Consider the following 20386-nt stretch of genomic DNA (forward strand, 5'->3'; position numbering starts at 1 on the left):
GGCTGCATGTCTTATATGGCACACCAAAAGTTACTGAGAAATGTCCCCATCACACAGCTGGCAGTTCTAGTCTCACAAACCAGTAAATACAAAAAATGAAATTCTTTACATGCCCGCTGGTGCTGCCCCCATGGTATCAATATAAGCCTTTCCGGTTTGATTAAAAGCCTTTCACCACTGATATGCAAAGAAACAATGTTAATAGTTGCCCAATCTGTCTGGCAGTGCAGGCGAGTAACATAAGCATTATCATCAACACAGGCAACTGATAAATAAAACCTAATTCAGTAAGTAGTACAGTTTGATGCTGTGTTTTTAAAATAAATAAGAGAGAATTTGTTATTGAATTTTTGAATTGTACAAAATTAACACTTCTCTCTCTCCACCCACCCCAACTGTCTCTTTCTCTTGAAATGAACACAACTACTGGAAAGATGGGAAGAGGGACTCTTATTTTAAATGGCACAACCCTCTATGTGGACTTCATGGAACAGGAAGCAGATGTGCCCACCATGACTGAAAAAGACAACTGGTACGGGTTAGGGTTAGTATCAGTACCCCGAGCTGGTGTAGAACAGCAAATGTCCCTCACAGACTACCAAGCTCTATGACTATTTATAACTGACTTTTCTTCCCATTGTTTACAAATGGCTGAATCGCAGGGTTCTGGATGTCATTTGCATGACTACTCTTGTCTCTTGGAAACCAAATATCAATCAACAAAGCACAAGAAAAATTGTAGCTGTTACAGAGAGCTCGTACAACAAGCTACAGAGGAAGAGGGGAAGGACCAGGTCATAAGCATTGCATTTTTCATGAATAAACAAACCTCAAACAGATTTGAGACACAGATGATGAGACCTAAAACGTGTTTTTAAAAGGTAAATTTGTCTTGATTCATATTATTGATTGTAAAAGATGTAAACCATGTAAATACCTCACAATTAGGATACCATAAAACTGTACGTTCAAACTTTAAGCCAGTAGCTGCTTTATTATTGTGTGTGCAGGCATTAAAGACATGAACCACCCAAATATTTAAATGTGCCAGTGACTTTATTGTCTGTATATTATTACTCTGCTTTTTTGCAGCGTACAATGCATCTGACAAGTCACCTTAGAAAATGTTTAGTATCATTTCAATGTTATAACCCCAAGTTCTGCTTCCAGCTGAGTCCAAATCACCATACTGTTTAATGTATTATTATACTGTACAGCCATTTAGTGAACTCTGACTTGCTACACAATTTGACTCTTTAATTCCTGGTTGAACGTGTTGAATTGTAAGAGCTAGTGGGAATGAGGGATGTGTAAATCAGTTAGTGAGGGTGGCCAGGTGTGAGGTGTGTGTGTGTGTGAGAGAGAGAGAGGGAGAGAGAGAAAGAAAATATAGATAAAAAGAACTTTTAAAAATCTTGTCATGTAATTTCATCAACCATTTATTTAACGGAGAGTGGGGATGTTGTGCTGACAGGCCTCATTGGCTACATTGATAGTTATTTTGAGGTTGGTAACGGACTTTGACTTTGAAGGAAACTAACCCCCAGTTCCCCATGAGAAGAAAAGCCCACTACACAATGTTTCACATATGTTACTCATGTGAAAGTTGAAACAATACTAGTTTAACATCTACTTCTACCATGTATGATGTATGAAACTCTGTACTGCAACTGGTAATGAGTTTTGGTGATCTGTTTTGGGGTGGGGGGCACTACAAGTGTTTTGTTGTATTATAAATATATATAAATAACACACTGTATATAAATCAGATGCACTGCTGGGTTTTTCAAGGCTTATTAAAACAGCTGCTGCAGTGTTTTCAAAGAGCTAAGTATTATTATTAAGTCAAACCCTTCCACTGGTGACTGATGGCACCACTTTCACTAAAGTTATCAAAGAATGTGTTTGCAGCTGCCACATTGCACATTTCTCCTCGATGCAATCCCCCTGATCTGTCTTGCTGTGGTGATTCATCAGTGTTTTATACTCCAGAGAAAGGGCAGAGGAGAGGTCGAAACCCAGGGCCTGTGGGGCAACAACCAGCACGGGAACCCGTGAGGTCACTGGAGCTTGCATCACCAGCTGAGGGCCAGAGAGTGGAACTGTCCCGTAGGTCAGAATGTGCTGCCTGATTTTCCTGTAGTCCTCCAAGATGAGATCCAATCTGAGCACTGTGCCAGTCCCCCTCTTTGTGGGACTGTGGTGGATGGCACAAAGCCTGACACAGATGGGCAATCAGGTGGCAGCAATCTGGCCACTGGGCAAAAGGTTAAGTGGTGGAGAGTGTGAAGAGACTCCCTGGAGTGAACTCCTGCTGCTTCTAAGGAGACCTGTGTTCAGCCTCCTCTGGTGTATGGCAGCAAACATCACCCTCTACCTGGCGTAGTCCAGCAGGTTTTGTCACAGAGCAACCTGAGCAGAGAGAGAACACAACAACACATGAGAAGACAAACACATGTGCAAGTGTGAAAATGTATGACAGGGCACAGAGGGAAAGTAGCAGGACAACTAAAGTTCCTAACCTGCCGGTTGATGACACGGCTGTTCCCTCAGCTCAGATACCCTGCCAAGCTGTCAATTTTGTCCACACCTGGGATGCCAGAGTCATCCAAAGTCTGAAAAAAGAAACAGAGATGAGCAACAAAATTTGTGGACAGTGAAGTGGGACAAAACGCAGAGGCAATGATTTTATTTCTTTATACAGAATTATCAAGGTACAAACCCAAGACTCATCAGGAGATCCTGAATCAAGTGCAGAGGAGAGACTGGGTTGTGGCACGGTGTCGGCATCCTCCCAATCACCATCCTTCAGGCTGTTGTTGTTCACAGTGAGCCATATCCCCAGAGTAGCTGAGGAGAAACGACAGCTCACTGGTCACTGCTGCGGGGCCCCTGATCCTGGTTCCACCTGCTCAGGCCTTCCAGGAGGTACAAGTGGAAATTCAGTGTGTTTGCACTGGTTTATGTTCATCTCATCAACAACCAGAATGAAGCTGTAGCTCCAGCAGTGGCTGACTGAATTCCTCCAGACTCATCCTGTAGAAGACAACAACAAATAAGCATTACTACATTGCATAAATAAATGCACCACTAGAGATGACTTAAAACAGAGATACACCAATGAATAAACACTTTATTTCTGCCAGATTGGTGTTCAGAGCAGGGCTCAGGTTCCTCACAGAGGACGGGGGTGGAGAAGAGCTGGGGGTCAATGAGGTAGACTGTGACCCACCAAAGTGTGATGTAGTGAACTGAAAGGAGAAACAGAGCTAATCGCACCATAGGCCAACTCTGAGGCCACAGACTGTGGGGCTTTAGCAGCAAGCCAAGTAACAGGTTGTAATAAGTAACAGGAACATATTTGTCTACTTTACCTTCTGATAGAGGTCAGGCCACTTCTGCTGCCTTGGGGCTGGTCTGTTGTCTCCTCCAGAAAGTCAAACCTTACAGCAGGTAAAAACTCAGCTGCACCATCCCCTTTCCATCCCCCATGGCCTCGTAGCTCTTTAGTTTACATAAACATAACATAACATGGATGTAATAACAATACAATTTGTCACAATAACAATAGTTACACCAATGTATTGAAGACACGGTCATACTTACATGTGCATACTTATGAGTACAGTAACATAACACTGTTGGTTGAGTAAACTACACTGATAACATGCTTTTTTAACATTCACATACAGTGATGACATGGATATATCTACAGCTAGGTAATATTTACAGTAATGCAGTAGGTACTGTAAAAAAAACAACCTAAACAAGTACACACACTACATGTGAACATATATTGAACAACAAACTGTGACACTGCAGCACATAAACACACTCATGTCACACTACCATTATTAATAACAATCCTAACATGTAAGGTATAATAGCTGTATGCTAACGCTTGCTTACTGTTTGACTGATGTTATTTAAAGTAAAGTGGCTACAGTGAGCGAACTCACAACAGCTCTTGCCATCAAGTAAACAGTACATATGAACATGCATTGAACAACACACTGTGACAATGCAGCACATAAACACACACTCAAGTAAGGTACAGTAACTGCATGCTAGCTATTGTTAGCTAGGCTAAGGTAGGTTAGCTCGACAATAAAATGACGAAAAGATTTTGTATGAGGGATGGAAATATAATGTATATGACAATTTAAGAAAAAAAAAAAACCTAACATTTAACGGTTACTCACTACTGACGCTGTTCTCCTGAAACTGTGGAACAGCAGTCTGTTCAGAGGGCGACTTCTGCCGGTCACTTTAGACAACACTGTGTGTTGACCACACAGGACCATACAGAAATGCCCTGTTGTGACCTGTTGTTTGATTGGTTTTTCGTTTTTTGATTCTAATACCAGCAACATTTTTTCCGTTTTGTTTTTAAAAAATAATTATAACCTAAGTAATGATTAAAACAATCATTTACTTTTCTTTTTTGGGTTATTGGAAATGAATAACAAATGAATTAGCCTACTAATTAACCGACCCAGACCGGGCCCCAGTTCATTAGTTTGAGATAGTCCTTTTTATTTTTTAGTCCCACAGTGTTGAAGTTTACAAAACATAAGAGTTGTTAAGAGTTATTAAGTTGTTACCTTTCTGGTTATATTAGATATCTATGAAATACTTTTCACCATAATCACTTGCAGTTGATAAAACACTCTTTGAATGTCAGTTGTTGTCAAAGAGTGAGACTTCACTTTTAAAGGTTTTGCTGTTCTCTTTGCTCACAGGCAGCATGAGGCATAAAATATGCCAATATGACCAAATTAATTAATTAAATAAAAATTTCATATGAATAAACTTTTGTTTTTGCACAAACTTAAAATATAAAGTTAGCTATTTAAAATGAATGAAGGATGTAAAATGTTCCAGCAGGATCATCTTGTTCCTGCTCTGTTATCATGGCAATAGCTTCTGTTGCACTGCACTCAGCACGTCTATTTGCAGGTGTGGCTGCAGACAGTGTTTAACCAAGCTTTGTTGGGTTCAGTTCAGCATTTCCTGTGTTTTGTAAATCAATACATATTGCACCTACTGATTCTCCTCTTGATTGATTAATCAGCTAAGTAATGGGAGTGCATAAAAATGCAGAATCTCTTTTAATCAAACTGTATCAATCTCACAGACAAATGTAGCTCCAAAGCTCTTGAAATTAGTTATCATTCTTTTATTATTAATTCCATGATGTCCTTTTCACTGCCTTCAGTCAAAGAGAAGATAGAGAATCTGTTGGTTTAATTACAGCGTCTCTTGATTCAAATAGTGTTACCCTAGGGGTCTTCATCTGATGGAAGCTGCATTTACTTTTGCATCTTGTTTTGCTTCATTGTTCATTCTCAGTTCAAGATACCAAGGACCCCTCTTTTCCATCCATTCAGGGTATTACAGTAATATGTTTCCAAAGTAAATGACTGTTTACAGCTTTGGACTTCTTGTGTTCATTTACAATTTTATTGTATTATTTTATTTTTATTATTAAAGAAAACATTCATATCAGTATTGAGACCTGACTTTAGAGCATAATCCCTTTGTCCCATAAGGTCCCAAATCTGCTCAGTTAACCATGGAAGGTTGGCTTTTACTACACCTTAATATATTTACTCTTTATATTATATACTTTGTTTTACAGTAGACCTCTCATTTATTGACACTGGTAGGTAAGGGTAGGTAGCTAGCCTATAGAGAGATAGCTAGATACTTAGATAGATAGTTCCCCGAGGGGAAATTTAAGTGTCCATCAACTCAATATTAAAAATAAAGTTAAAATTAAATAATTCAATAGTAGTAATAGTCATAGTTAATAATAAACAATAGTTCAATAGTGCAGGTCTTGAACCACTGCCTTTGGCTGAGGTGTTATTCAGCCTGATGGCAGGGGTGAAGAAGGATCTCTTGAACCTCCTGAATTGTATAGAGTGTGTGTGTGTATGTGTGTGTGTTGTCGTGTGGTGACGTGTGTGTGTGTGTGTGTGTGTGTGTGTGTGTGTGTGTGTGTTTAAATTCTCTATCAGAATTCTGTGACATCACAACACTAGCTGTGACATCAGAATTCCGTTGCCTTTCATGTTACTAACACATTAGAATGTATCCCTCCAGAGACTGTAGAAACAGCTGGCAGACACACAGTGAACGTGATTGGACTGGTGGCACGTCCAAAAGCCAAGGAGCAATTGTACCATGGTTTGGAATCCCAGGTGAGATTGGCTCAGTTCATGGGTCCCATTTTGATAATGCCAAAACGAATAAATTAAACCAGATTTTAGGATCAAGTACAGGCTAGGGTGAGGATATCGTCTTAAGGGCTGGTAGAAAGAGGTAATGCTACTTTGGAGGGAAATAGCTAAAATAAGCAGGGAAACAAGGATGGATGGGTTAACTAATGTAATTTCCTGATAGGATGATAATCTTAATTGGTTATGAGAAGGACCTTAAGGTCTTAACATTGAGTATCAGGGATAACACAATTAATTGGCATGAGATGTTCTATATAACATGTTATTTGCTAGGGTATGTGTTGAGTTCAAAGAACTTGCAACAACAGCATATTCTGCAGTAATGATTTTAGTTGCCTAAATAGACAGAAAAATTAATGCTGATTATTAGTGTTGCATATGTTTCTTGCTAAATACAACTCAATCCTTATGTGAGAATTATTTGGTTAAACTTTGGGGGGTTGCTCATAGTTAATAACATCTCATATACGTGCATGGTGCATTTCTCATTGTTCACCTAAACTGGCCAAAGAACAAGGCTCCTCACATGCCTCGAAGTGCCAGTAACCTCTCCATGTGAGGTGGTTCTCTACTGTGTGTAAAACACATGAACCAAGAAGAAGGAAACAGAAACTATTCAATCCTTGTGTGGGAACTATTTGGATAACACAGGGGCAGTTACGTTTACGTAACCAATTTTCATATATGTGCCTACTCCATCGTGCATTGTTCACCTTAGACCGGCCTCAGAAGACGATTCCTCATGTGCCTCGTAAGTGCTAGTAACATCTCCATGTAAGGTGGTTCTCTACTGTGTGTAAAACACATGAACCAAGAAGAAGCAAACTGGGATTATCAATCTTTGTGTGAGAACTATTTGGTTAAATTAGAGGGTGTCACTTTTACGTACCCAATGCTCATATATGTGCGTGCTCCACCGCTCATTGTTCACCCTAGACTGGCCTCAGAAGATGGCTCCTCAAACGCATCGTAAGTGCTGGTAACCTCTCCACGTGAGGCGGTTCTCCACTAGGTGTAAAGCACATGAACCAAGAAAAAGCGGAAAGGAATTGTTCAATCCTTTGTGGTAACTATTTGGATAACATAGGGGCTGTTACATTCACGTAACCAATTTTCATATAAGTGCCTGCTCCATCGCTCATTGTTCACTCTAGACCTGCCTCAGAATACGGCTCCTCACGTGCATCGTAAGTGCTAGTAACCTCTCCACGTGAGGCGGTTCTCTACTGTGTGTAAAGCACATGAACCAAAAACAAACAAAAAGGAACTACTCAATCCTTGTATTGGAAACTATTTGGATTACAAAGGGGCAGTTACTTTTCAGTAACCAATTTTTATATGTGTGTGCTCCATCGCTCATTGTTCACCCTAGACTGACCGCAGAATACGGCTCCTCACGTGCATCGTAAGTGCTAGTAACCTCTCCACATGAGGCGGTTCTCTACTGTGTGTAAAGCACATGAACCAAGATGAAACAAAATGGAACTACCCAATCCTTGTATTGAAAACTATTTGGATTACACAAGGGCACTTACTTTTAGATTACCAATTTTCATATAAGTGCCTGCTCCATCGCTCATTGTTCACCCTAGACCGGCCTCAGAATACGGCTCCTCACGTGCATTGTAAGTGCTAGTAACCTCTCCACATGAGGCGGTTCTCTACTGTGTGTAAAACACATGAACCAAAAACAAGTGAACAGGAACTACTCAATCCTTGTGTGGAAACTATTTGGATAACACTGGGGCAGTTACTTTTCAGTAACCAATTTTCGTGTATGTGCGTGCTCCATCGCTCATTGTTCACCCTAGACCGGCCTCAGGATACGGCTCCTCACGTGCATCGTAAGTGCTAGTAACCTCTCCACGTGACGCGGTTCTCTACTGTGTGTAAAGCACATGAACCAAGATGAAACAAAAAGGAACTACTCAATCCTTGTATTGGAACTATTTGGATAACACTGGGGCAGTTACTTTTCAGTATCCAATTTTCATTTATGTGCGTGCTCCATCGCTCATTGTTCACCCTAGACCGGCCTCATAATACGGCTCCTCACGTGCATCGTAAATACTAGTAACCTCTCCATGTGAGGCGGTTCTCTACTATGTGTAAAGCACATGCACCAAAAACAAGTGAACAGGAACTACTCAATCCTTGTATTGGAACTATTTCGATTACACAGGGGCACTTACTTTTAGATTACCAATTTTCATATATGTGCATGCTCCATCGCTCATTGTGCACCCTAGACCGGCCTCAGGATACGGCTCCTCACGTGGATCGTAAGTGCTAGTAACCTCTCGGCACTTACTTTTAGATTACCAATTTTCATATATGTGCATGCTCCATCGCTCATTGTGCACCCTAGACCGGCCTCAGGATACGGCTCCTCACGTGGATCGTAAGTGCTAGTAACCTCTCGGCACTTACTTTTAGATTACCAATTTTCATATATGTGCATGCTCCATCGCTCATTGTGCACCCTAGACCGGCCTCAGGATACGGCTCCTCACGTGGATCGTAAGTGCTAGTAACCTCTCGGCACTTACTTTTAGATTACCAATTTTCATATATGTGCATGCTCCATCGCTCATTGTGCACCCTAGACCGGCCTCAGGATACGGCTCCTCACGTGGATCGTAAGTGCTAGTAACCTCTCGGCACTTACTTTTAGATTACCAATTTTCATATATGTGCATGCTCCATCGCTCATTGTGCACCCTAGACCGGCCTCAGGATACGGCTCCTCACGTGGATCGTAAGTGCTAGTAACCTCTCGGCACTTACTTTTAGATTACCAATTTTCATATATGTGCATGCTCCATCGCTCATTGTGCACCCTAGACCGGCCTCAGGATACGGCTCCTCACGTGGATCGTAAGTGCTAGTAACCTCTCGGCACTTACTTTTAGATTACCAATTTTCATATATGTGCATGCTCCATCGCTCATTGTGCACCCTAGACCGGCCTCAGGATACGGCTCCTCACGTGGATCGTAAGTGCTAGTAACCTCTCGGCACTTACTTTTAGATTACCAATTTTCATATATGTGCATGCTCCATCGCTCATTGTGCACCCTAGACCGGCCTCAGGATACGGCTCCTCACGTGGATCGTAAGTGCTAGTAACCTCTCGGCACTTACTTTTAGATTACCAATTTTCATATATGTGCATGCTCCATCGCTCATTGTGCACCCTAGACCGGCCTCAGGATACGGCTCCTCACGTGGATCGTAAGTGCTAGTAACCTCTCGGCACTTACTTTTAGATTACCAATTTTCATATATGTGCATGCTCCATCGCTCATTGTGCACCCTAGACCGGCCTCAGGATACGGCTCCTCACGTGGATCGTAAGTGCTAGTAACCTCTCGGCACTTACTTTTAGATTACCAATTTTCATATATGTGCATGCTCCATCGCTCATTGTGCACCCTAGACCGGCCTCAGGATACGGCTCCTCACGTGGATCGTAAGTGCTAGTAACCTCTCGGCACTTACTTTTAGATTACCAATTTTCATATATGTGCATGCTCCATCGCTCATTGTGCACCCTAGACCGGCCTCAGGATACGGCTCCTCACGTGGATCGTAAGTGCTAGTAACCTCTCGGCACTTACTTTTAGATTACCAATTTTCATATATGTGCATGCTCCATCGCTCATTGTGCACCCTAGACCGGCCTCAGGATACGGCTCCTCACGTGGATCGTAAGTGCTAGTAACCTCTCGGCACTTACTTTTAGATTACCAATTTTCATATATGTGCATGCTCCATCGCTCATTGTGCACCCTAGACCGGCCTCAGGATACGGCTCCTCACGTGGATCGTAAGTGCTAGTAACCTCTCGGCACTTACTTTTAGATTACCAATTTTCATATATGTGCATGCTCCATCGCTCATTGTGCACCCTAGACCGGCCTCAGGATACGGCTCCTCACGTGGATCGTAAGTGCTAGTAACCTCTCGGCACTTACTTTTAGATTACCAATTTTCATATATGTGCATGCTCCATCGCTCATTGTGCACCCTAGACCGGCCTCAGGATACGGCTCCTCACGTGGATCGTAAGTGCTAGTAACCTCTCGGCACTTACTTTTAGATTACCAATTTTCATATATGTGCATGCTCCATCGCTCATTGTGCACCCTAGACCGGCCTCAGGATACGGCTCCTCACGTGGATCGTAAGTGCTAGTAACCTCTCGGCACTTACTTTTAGATTACCAATTTTCATATATGTGCATGCTCCATCGCTCATTGTGCACCCTAGACCGGCCTCAGAATACGGCTCCTCACGTGCATCGTGAGGCGGTTCTCTACTGTGTGTTAAGCACATGAACCAAGATGAAACAAAATGGAACTACTCCATCCTTGTATTGGAAACTATTTGGATTACACAGGGGCACTTACTTTTAGATTACCAATTTTCATATAATTGCCTGCTGCATCGCTCATTGTTCAACCTAGACCGGCCTCAGAATACGGCTCCTCACGTGCATCGTAAGTGCTAGTAACTTCTCCACGTGAGGCGGTTCTCTACTGTGTGTAAAGCACATGAACCAAGATGAAACAAAATGGAACTACTCAATCCTTGTATTGGAACTATTTGGATAACACTGGGGCAGTTACTTTTCAGTAACCAATTTTCGCATATGTGCGTTCTCCATCGCTCATTTTTCACCCTAGACCGGCCTCAGAATACGGCTCCTCACGTGCATCGTAAGTGCTAGTAACCTCTCCACGTGACGCGGTTCTCTACTGTGTGTAAAGCACATGAACCAAGATGAAACAAAATGGAACTACTCAATCCTTGTATTGGAAACTATTTGGATTACACAGGGGCACTTACTTTTAGATTACCAATTTTCATATAAGTGCCTGCTCCATCGCTCTTTGTTCACCCTAGACCTGCCTCAGAATACGGCTCCTCACGTGCATCGTAAGTGCTAGTAACCTCTCCACGTGAGGCGGTTCTCTACTGTGTGTAAAGCACATGAACCAAAAACAAGTGAACAGGAACTACTCAATCCTTGTATTGGAACTATTTGGATAACACTGGGGCAGTTACTTTTCAGTAACCAATTTTCATATAAGTGCCTGCTCCATCGCTCATTGTTCACCCTAGACCAGCCTCAGAATACGGCTCCTCACGTGCATCGTAAGTGCTAGTAACCTCTCCACGTGAGGCGGTTCTCTACTGTGTGTAAAGCACATGAACCAAGATGAAACAAAATGGAACTACTCAATCCTTGTATTGGAACTATTTGGATAACACTGGGGCAGTTACTTTTCAGTAACCAATTTTCGTATATGTGCGTGCTCCATCGCTCATTTTTCACCCTAGACCGGCCTCAGAATACGGCTCCTCACGTGCATCGTAAGTGCTAGTAACCTCTCCACGTGAGGCGGTTCTCTACTGTGTGTAAAGCACATGAACCAAAAACAAGTGAACAGGAACTACTCAATCCTTGTATTGGAACTATTTGGATAACACTGGGGCAGTTACTTTTCAGTAACCAATTTTCATATATGTGCCTGCTCCATCGCTCATTGTTCACCCTAGAACGGCCTCAGAATACGGCTCCTCACGTGCATCGTAAGTGCTAGTAACCTCTCCACGTGAGGCGGTTCTCTACTGTGTGTAAAGCACATGAACCAAAAACAAGTGAACAGGAACTACTCAATCCTTGTATTGGAACTATTTGGATTACACTGGGGCACTTACTTTTCAGTAACCAATTTTCATATATGTGCATGCTCCATCGCTCATTGTTCACCCTAGAACGTCCTCAGAATACGGCTCCTCACGTGCATCGTAAGTGCTAGTAATCTCTTCACGTGAGGCGGTTATCTACTGTGTGTAAAGCACATGAACCAAGATGAAACAAAAAGGAACTACTCCATCCTTGTATTGGAACTATTTGGATAACACTGGGGCAGTTACTTTTCAGTAACCAATTTTCGTATAAGTGCCTGCTGCATCGCTCATTGTTCACCCTAGACCAGCCTCAGAATACGGCTCCTCACGTGCATCGTAAGTGCTAGTAACCTCTCCACGTGAGGCGGTTCTCTACTGTGTGTAAAGCACATGAACCAAGATGAAACAAAATGGAACTACTCCATCCTTGTATTGGAAACTATTTGGATTACACAGGGGCACTTACTTTTAGATTACCAATTTTCATATAAGTGCCTGCTCCATCGCTCATTGTTCACCCTAGACCGGCCTCAGAATACGGCTCCTCACGTGCATCGTAAGTGCTAGTAACCTCTCCACGTGACGCGGTTCTCTACTGTGTGTAAAGCACATGAACCAAGACGAAACAAAAAGGAACTACTCAATCCTTGTATTGGAACTATTTGGATAACACTGGGGCAGTTACTTTTCAGTAACCAATTTTCATATATGTGCGTGCTCCATCGCTCATTGTTCACCCTAGAACGGCCTCAGAATACGGCTCCTCACGTGCATCGTAAGTGCTAGTAACCTCTCCACGTGAGGCGGTTCTCTACTGTGTGTAAAGCACATGAACCAAGATGAAACAAAAAGGAACTACTCAATCCTTGTATTGGAACTATTTGGATAACACTGGGGCAGTTACTTTTCAGTAACCAATTTTCATATATGTGCGTGCTCCATCGCTCATTGTTCACCCTAGACCGGCCTCAGAATACGGCTCCTCACGTGCATCGTAAGTGCTAGTAACCTCTCCACGTGAGGCGGTTCTCTACTGTGTGTAAAGCACATGAACCAAGAAGAAACAAAATGGAACTACTCAATCCTTGTATTGGAACTATTTGGATAACACTGGGGCAGTTACTTTTCAGTAACCAATTTTCATATAAGTGCCTGCTCCATCGCTCATTGTTCACCCTAGACCGGCCTCAGAATACGGCTCCTCACGTGCATCGTAAGTGCTAGTAACCTCTCCACGTGAGGCGGTTCTCTACTGTGTGTAAAGCACATGAACCAAGATGAAACAAAATGGAACTACTCAATCCTTGTATTGGAAACTATTTGGATTACACAGGGGCACTTACTTTTAGATTACCAATTTTCATATAAGTGCCTGCTCCATCGCTCTTTGTTCACCCTAGACCGGCCTCAGAATACGGCTCCTCACGTGCATCGTAAGTGCTAGTAACCTCTCCACGTGAGGCGGTTCTCTACTGTGTGTAAAGCACATGAACCAAGATGAAACAAAAAGGAACTACTCAATCCTTGTATTGGAACTATTTGGATAACACTGGGGCAGTTACTTTTCAGTAACCAATTTTCATATATGTGCGTGCTCCATCGCTCATTGTTCACCCTAGACCGGCCTCAGAATACGGCTCCTCACGTGCATCGTAAGTGCTAGTAACCTCTCCACGTGAGGCGGTTCTCTACTGTGTGTAAAGCACATGAACCAAAAACAAGTGAACAGGAACTACTCAATCCTTGTATTGGAACTATTTGGATTACACAGGGGCACTTACTTTTAGATTACCAATTTTCATATAAGTGCCTGCTCCATCGCTCATTGTTCACCCTAGACCGGCCTCAGAATACGGCTCCTCACGTGCATCGTAAGTGCTAGTAACCTCTCCACGTGACGCGGTTCTCTACTGTGTGTAAAGCACATGAACCAAGATGAAACAAAATGGAACTACTCAATCCTTGTATTGGAAACTATTTGGATTACACAGGGGCACTCACTTTTAGATTACCAATTTTCATATAAGTGCCTGCTCCATCGCTCTTTGTTCACCCTAGACCTGCCTCAGAATACGGCTCCTCACGTGCATCGTAAGTGCTAGTAACCTCTCCACGTGAGGCGGTTCTCTACTGTGTGTAAAGCACATGAACCAAAAACTAGTGAACAGGAACTACTCAATCCTTGTATTGGAACTATTTGGATAACACTGGGGCAGTTACTTTTCAGTAACCAATTTTCATATAAGTGCCTGCTCCATCGCTCATTGTTCACCCTGGACCGGCCTCAGAATACGGCTCCTCACGTGCATCGTAAGTGCTAGTAACCTCTCCACGTGACGCGGTTCTCTACTGTGTGTAAAGCACATGAACCAAGATGAAACAAAAAGGAACTACTCAATCCTTGTATTGGAACTATTTGGATAACACTGGGGCAGTTACTTTTCAGTAACCAATTTTCATATATGTGCGTGCTCCATCGCTCATTGTTCACCCTAGAACGTCCTCAGAATACGGCTCCTCACGTGCATCGTAAGTGCTAGTAACCTCTCCACGTGACGTGGTTCTCTATTGTGTGTAAAGCACATGAACTGTTGGAATATTTCAGGCTATTAGACCTAAAACTGTTTAATGATTTATACTAGTGGATATTTAGGTGCTAAGGTTGAGTTGTGGTTTAAACATCTGCCTCAAGGAAACTATTTACAACCACTGATAATGACCACTCTATGGGCATGTGTAGGGGGCAGCCGGAGGTAACAGAGGTAGAGAAGTGGTAATTTATGTGTAAACACTAACTGTCTTCTTTTTGGCGCGCTGAGTTTTAGGTTTCACTTAGGGTCGGAGTCAGATGGGAAGGAGGAAGCCAGCAGAGCCAATCAGAAGACGACAAAACGCCCATGCACATTTCTTTGTTTGTATCTGTATAAATACACTGGATCAGGGAAAGTTAGGTTATCAGACTGTGGACTGACCAACACTTGTTATTGGTTAGGGAAATACACATCTGATCCAGAATTCTGTATTTGTTCATTGCTTGTTGAAAAGATTTACTAAACAAATTTAACTAAATTCTGTGGTGTGGACATTTACTGGTCTTTTGAGTATTTTGAACACTGCACACACCCCGTGGGGGGATGAGAGTTTTTTCCTCCAAATAGCAAAAAACTCCTTCAGAACCAAGATGAAACAAAAAGGAACTACTCAATCCTTGTATTGGAACTATTTGGATAACACTGGGGCAGTTACTTTTCAGTAACCAATTTTCATATATGTGCGTGCTCCATCGCTCATTGTTCACCCTAGACCGGCCTCAGAATACGGCTCCTCACGTGCATCGTAAGTGCTAGTAACCTCTCCACGTGAGGCGGTTCTCTACTGTGTGTAAAGCACATGAACCAAAAACAAGTGAACAGCAACTACTCAATCCTTGTATTGGAACTATTTGGATTACACAGGGGCACTTACTTTTAGATTACCAATTTTCATATAAGTGCCTGCTGCATCGCTCATTGTTCACCCTAGACCGGCCTCAGATTACGGCTCCTCACGTGCATCGTAAGTGCAAATAACCTCTCCACGTGAGGCGGTTCTGTACTGTGTGTAAAGCACATGAATCAAGACGAAGCGAACAGGAACTACTCAATCTTTGTGTGGGAACTATTTGGATAACACAGGGGCAGTTACCTTTAATTAACCAATTTTCCTATGGGTGCGTGCTCCATCGCTCATTGTTCACCCTAGACCATCCCTAGAAGTACAATCCTCACGTGCATCGTAAGTGATAGTAACCTCTCCACGTGAGGCGGTTCTTTACTTTGTGTAAAGCACATGAACTAAGAAGAACCTAACAGAGGCTGCTCAGTCTTCATGTTGGAATTATTTGTTTAAGCAATTATATTAATATTAATATTGCTATCACTGTAGGTTCTTGTTTTTTCCCCTTTGCTTTCTCTTGCTCTCTCCCGCTTGCTCTCAACTCAACCGAACCCAACCGGTAGAGGCAGATGGCTGCCCACCCTGAGTCTGGTTTTGCTCGAGGTTTCTGCCTTTTAAAAGGAAGTCCTTCTTTGCCACTGTCACCTAGCGCTTACTCTTGGTGGGAATTGTTGGGTCTATGTAAATAATATAATAAAGATATGGTCTAGACCTGCTGTATTTGTAAAGTGCCTTCAGATAATGTATGTTGTGAATTGGCACTATACCAATAAAAATTTACTTGACTATATGTGGTCATGATCCTTCTTTCTTTGTTCTCCCTAGACCAGCATCTGAAAACAGCTCCTCATGTGCATTATGAGTGCTAGTAACCTCTCCGCATTTTTCTACTGTGTGCAAAGCAAATGAACCAAGAAGAAGCGAACAGGGCTGCTCAATCTTTATGTGGGAATTATTTGATTAAGCAACCAAATGTTCATCATAGGTTCTAACGCCTCATGTATGTCCATGCTCCTTAGTTGATCTGTCATCCTAGACCAGCCTCTGAAAACAGGTTGTCACGTGCATCGTAAGTGCTAGTAACCTCTCCATGTGAGGTGGTTCTCTACTGTTTGCAAAGCACATGAACCAAGAACAAGCAAACGGGCTGCTCATTTTTTATGTGTGAATAGTTTTTTGTTAGCTAAAGGGGGGATCCTAATTGGTAATCACACCTCATGTATGTGCATGGTCCTTAGTTGATTATTCACCCTAGACCAGGACTTGAAAACAGCTCCTCATGTGCATATAAATGCTAGTAACCTCTTCATGTGAGGCGGTTCTCCACTGTTTGTAAAGAAAATGAACCTATAGTACACAAAAAGGGGCTACTTAATCTTTATGTGGGAATTATTTGGTTAAGGAAAAGCAGGTTTCCCATTGGTAAACACGCCTCATGTATGTACATGCTCCTTAGTTGATTCTTCACACTCTACCAGCCTCTGAAAATGGCTCCTCACATGCATCAAAAGTGCTAGTAACTTCTCCATTTGAGGTGGTTCTCTAATGTGTGTAAAGCACATGAACCAAGAGTATATGACAAGGGGCTACTCAATCCTCATGTGGGAATTATTTGGTTAACATAGGGGTGTTACTTTTACATAACAAATTCTCATATATGTACCTGTTCCTCATGGGTAATCATGCCTCATGTATGTGCATGCTCTTTAATTGATTGTTCACTCTCGTCCAGCCTCTGAAAAAGGCTCTTTACGTGCATTGTAAGTGCTAGTAACCTCTCCACATGAGCTGGTTCTCTCTGTGTGAAAAGCATATGAACCAAGCAGTAGCGAACAGGGGCTGCTCAATCGTTACGTGTGAATTTTTTGGTTAGCTAAATGGTTGTTCCTCATAGGTAATCACACTTTATGTACATTGTCTTTCCCTTATTTATCACCCTAGAGTAGCTTCCGATGACGGCTTCTAACCTGCATCTTAAGTGATAGTAACCTCTCCACATGAAGTGGTTCTGGGGGGTGGGGGGGTGGGGACCAAAATGTATTGGTTGTAGATATAAAGGTTTTCTGTTTATTGTATTGTGTATCAATGGCAACTGTAACTTTATAACCTCATTCTCAATGCATCATGTCATAGACATTTTTAGACGACTCCAACCAGCCTAGCTGAGGAAAGGGCCTGAGAGTGTGTAAGACAGAAAAACCTTTGGGGAAACAGGAAACTAAGTAGAAACCCAACTATACTGGGGGGGACAGTTAATCTGAGTTCTTAGATAACAGCTGGACATTGGCAGGCAATGTGTATCCGGACACTCTCACAGTCTGATATCCTTAGTTGGCTGGTACGGAGATAGGAATATGATAACAACCATAATACTAACTCATAATATATATTCTGTATAGAAAAAAAAGAAAAAGCACTTGCATGTGTAAGTTCCAAAAAGATAACTAGTTGCCAGTTGATAAATAAGCATATGTGACATATGGGGGTTTCATATCTTGCAGAGGGCGGGCAGGTCTTCTGGTGATGGCTGAACAATGTGCCTACCTACAGTCATTTTAAGTTGGTTTGAATTTGTTAACAGTTAGTTATATAATAAACAAGAATTTCTACTGAGATACCTTAAGTGCACCACTATGAGTGACATTTTGAGAAATATACTATGACGCTAAACCTCTCAGTTTAGTAACAACAACACCTTGGCTGGGTCATCGCAACCTGGTAAGGCTCAGGAAGGGAGTGGAGGACAGATCAGAGTTTGTTTGTATCCATGCCATGTTGCAAATAAACTTGCATTGGGTGAAATTCTCAGAATCTCCATGTGCTAAATGAGTCCTTGTCTATGGTTTATTTTAATTCACCTATTTCGAGGGTTTCTGTGATACCTCAAACAGTCATATTGGGGACCTGTATAGTTTTCATCCCGACACATGGAAGAATTTCCATTGCTTGAAGGAATACGCTTTTTTTTGTTTTTTTGTTTTGTTGTTATTTTTGTTATGACAGTCATGTACTCACTGTCATGATAAAGCTTTTATTAATTGATTTTAGTCTTGCAGATCAGATTGGTTAAGTCCTGCAGCAGGTAGACACAGAACTTCTGTGACACAGTCTAGTGTCATCTTGTCGGATCAATCAAAATATTTCTTCCAAGTGTAAAAAATCCAACAAACCAGGAGAGACAATAAGAACACAGAAGGTAAAAAAAATATAAATAAAAATACTGTGATGCTGCTTAACTTTGACCTGCTCTGGAAAGTAGGTTTTGCTGGACTTTTCTGCAAATCCTGTATGTAACTTCTAAAGGGTAAGGACCAACGTGCTGAAGAAGAGTTTTCATTTGGACCATTAGTGTTGTGTTACAGGGCTATATTGCTGACTGCAATGTGAAGGGACGGTATGTGTGTCATTAGCTCGCTTTTAAGAATCTCGCTTTTAAGAACTCTACATTTAATCTGCTTTTATAACTGGTTTTATATTGACCGTGACACATGCAGGAGTTGTGTGTGCAGTGAGTTGACAAAGTTGCGCTGGCTGATGGTTATAGTGGAACTACTCTGAACAGCTGTGGTGTGTCTGTAACATACAGTATGTAATGTTAGTTTTCAATATCTGGACTCAGGAGCAGACACAGAAGCTGAGCGCCAGAGTTAAAGGTGTTTTAAAAGTGAATTTGGTTGTGGGGAGATAAATGGAGAGGATGGGGCCGAGGCAGGAGAAGGCAGACTGGAGAGGTAGGGGCTGAGGCAGAGCCATGTAGGCACTGACTCCAGGCCCACAGCCCTTGCTGTTTTGGCCTGGGAGGGCCTCACAGCTGCTCCCTAAACTGGCCTCTGGTTCCGAACCCCTGACACTGAATCAAGGCACACAGGAGACAATTTTGACACCAAGTGAGCCAAAATAAGAAAAAAAAAAACGAAAGAAAGAGAAGAGAAAGAAGAACCATCTAATGATGTCATAATAATATATCAGTCAGAGCAACCAAACCGGTACTTTTATTTTATTTTCACTGCATTTTCCTGCCAGTATTTAACCTACTTAAGTTTGATTTTTCATGCAGAAGTTTTTACTTGTAATGGAGTATTTTTACATTGCTGTATAGATACATTTATACTGAATACAGAAATGAATGATTGATTGACTTTATTTCTTGCAGATAAACTACCTGTGCTCACTCAGCGGATCAACTCTTAATACTGTAATAAGAAAAATGCTCAACCAAGTGGGCACATGTGACCTTTGGGCTGGATTCAGCCTCAGGTGGAGGCTTGGGAAGTTCCCCTTCCATAAATTAAGGCGACATGGAGCAATGATAGGTAGGCTTTCTGAAGAGAGACTAACTACACTTTATGTCAGTCTTTGATTTTCTCCTAAATGAAAATTGGCGGCAAAATGTGCTTGACAAAAAATTTAAATCTATATTTTATTTTAGGAGCCTGTCATAAAATATGACAGCGGCAGAGGTGGAGTACACCATTGGTATGGACCTAAAATTCACACCCCACAGGCAGCTGAAGTGGTGAGTCATTACAGCCCATGATTTGGGGGCTCTGTAGTAAAAGGATGTTTTCAATAAAGAACTTATTGATAACTCTTAAAGTTGTTATATCACTGGGCAATTCACTCTCTTCTCTATATTAGAGATGGTGCCAAGGAGCCAACAGGAGCCAGCAGATTGCTCAAGTGCAAGTTTAAGTTTTAAACAATAAATTGGTGTTTTTATTTATTTATTCCTTCGTCTGTTTGTTTGTTTGTATTTATTTTTACCCTCAAAATATTCATGGACATTCTCCACCTTCACTTATTGACAGGGCCTGGGATTACTATAATTAGATTTAACTTTACACACAAATAAACAAACATTAATTGTACATTGAATTGTATATTGTTGTGGCGGCTGTAGTGGCAGCAGGTGGTCTTTCACCACTGTTAACAAAAGACAAGACAGGAAGAACAGCATCTCAGTGACTTGGCTGATCCCCCACAGAGATGGAGAAAGTTGCAAGGAC

Source organism: Seriola dumerili, unplaced genomic scaffold (assembly GCF_002260705.1).
Source record: "Seriola dumerili isolate Sdu_G_001 unplaced genomic scaffold, Sdu_1.0 BDQW01000073.1, whole genome shotgun sequence".
Taxonomy (NCBI): domain Eukaryota; kingdom Metazoa; phylum Chordata; class Actinopteri; order Carangiformes; family Carangidae; genus Seriola; species Seriola dumerili.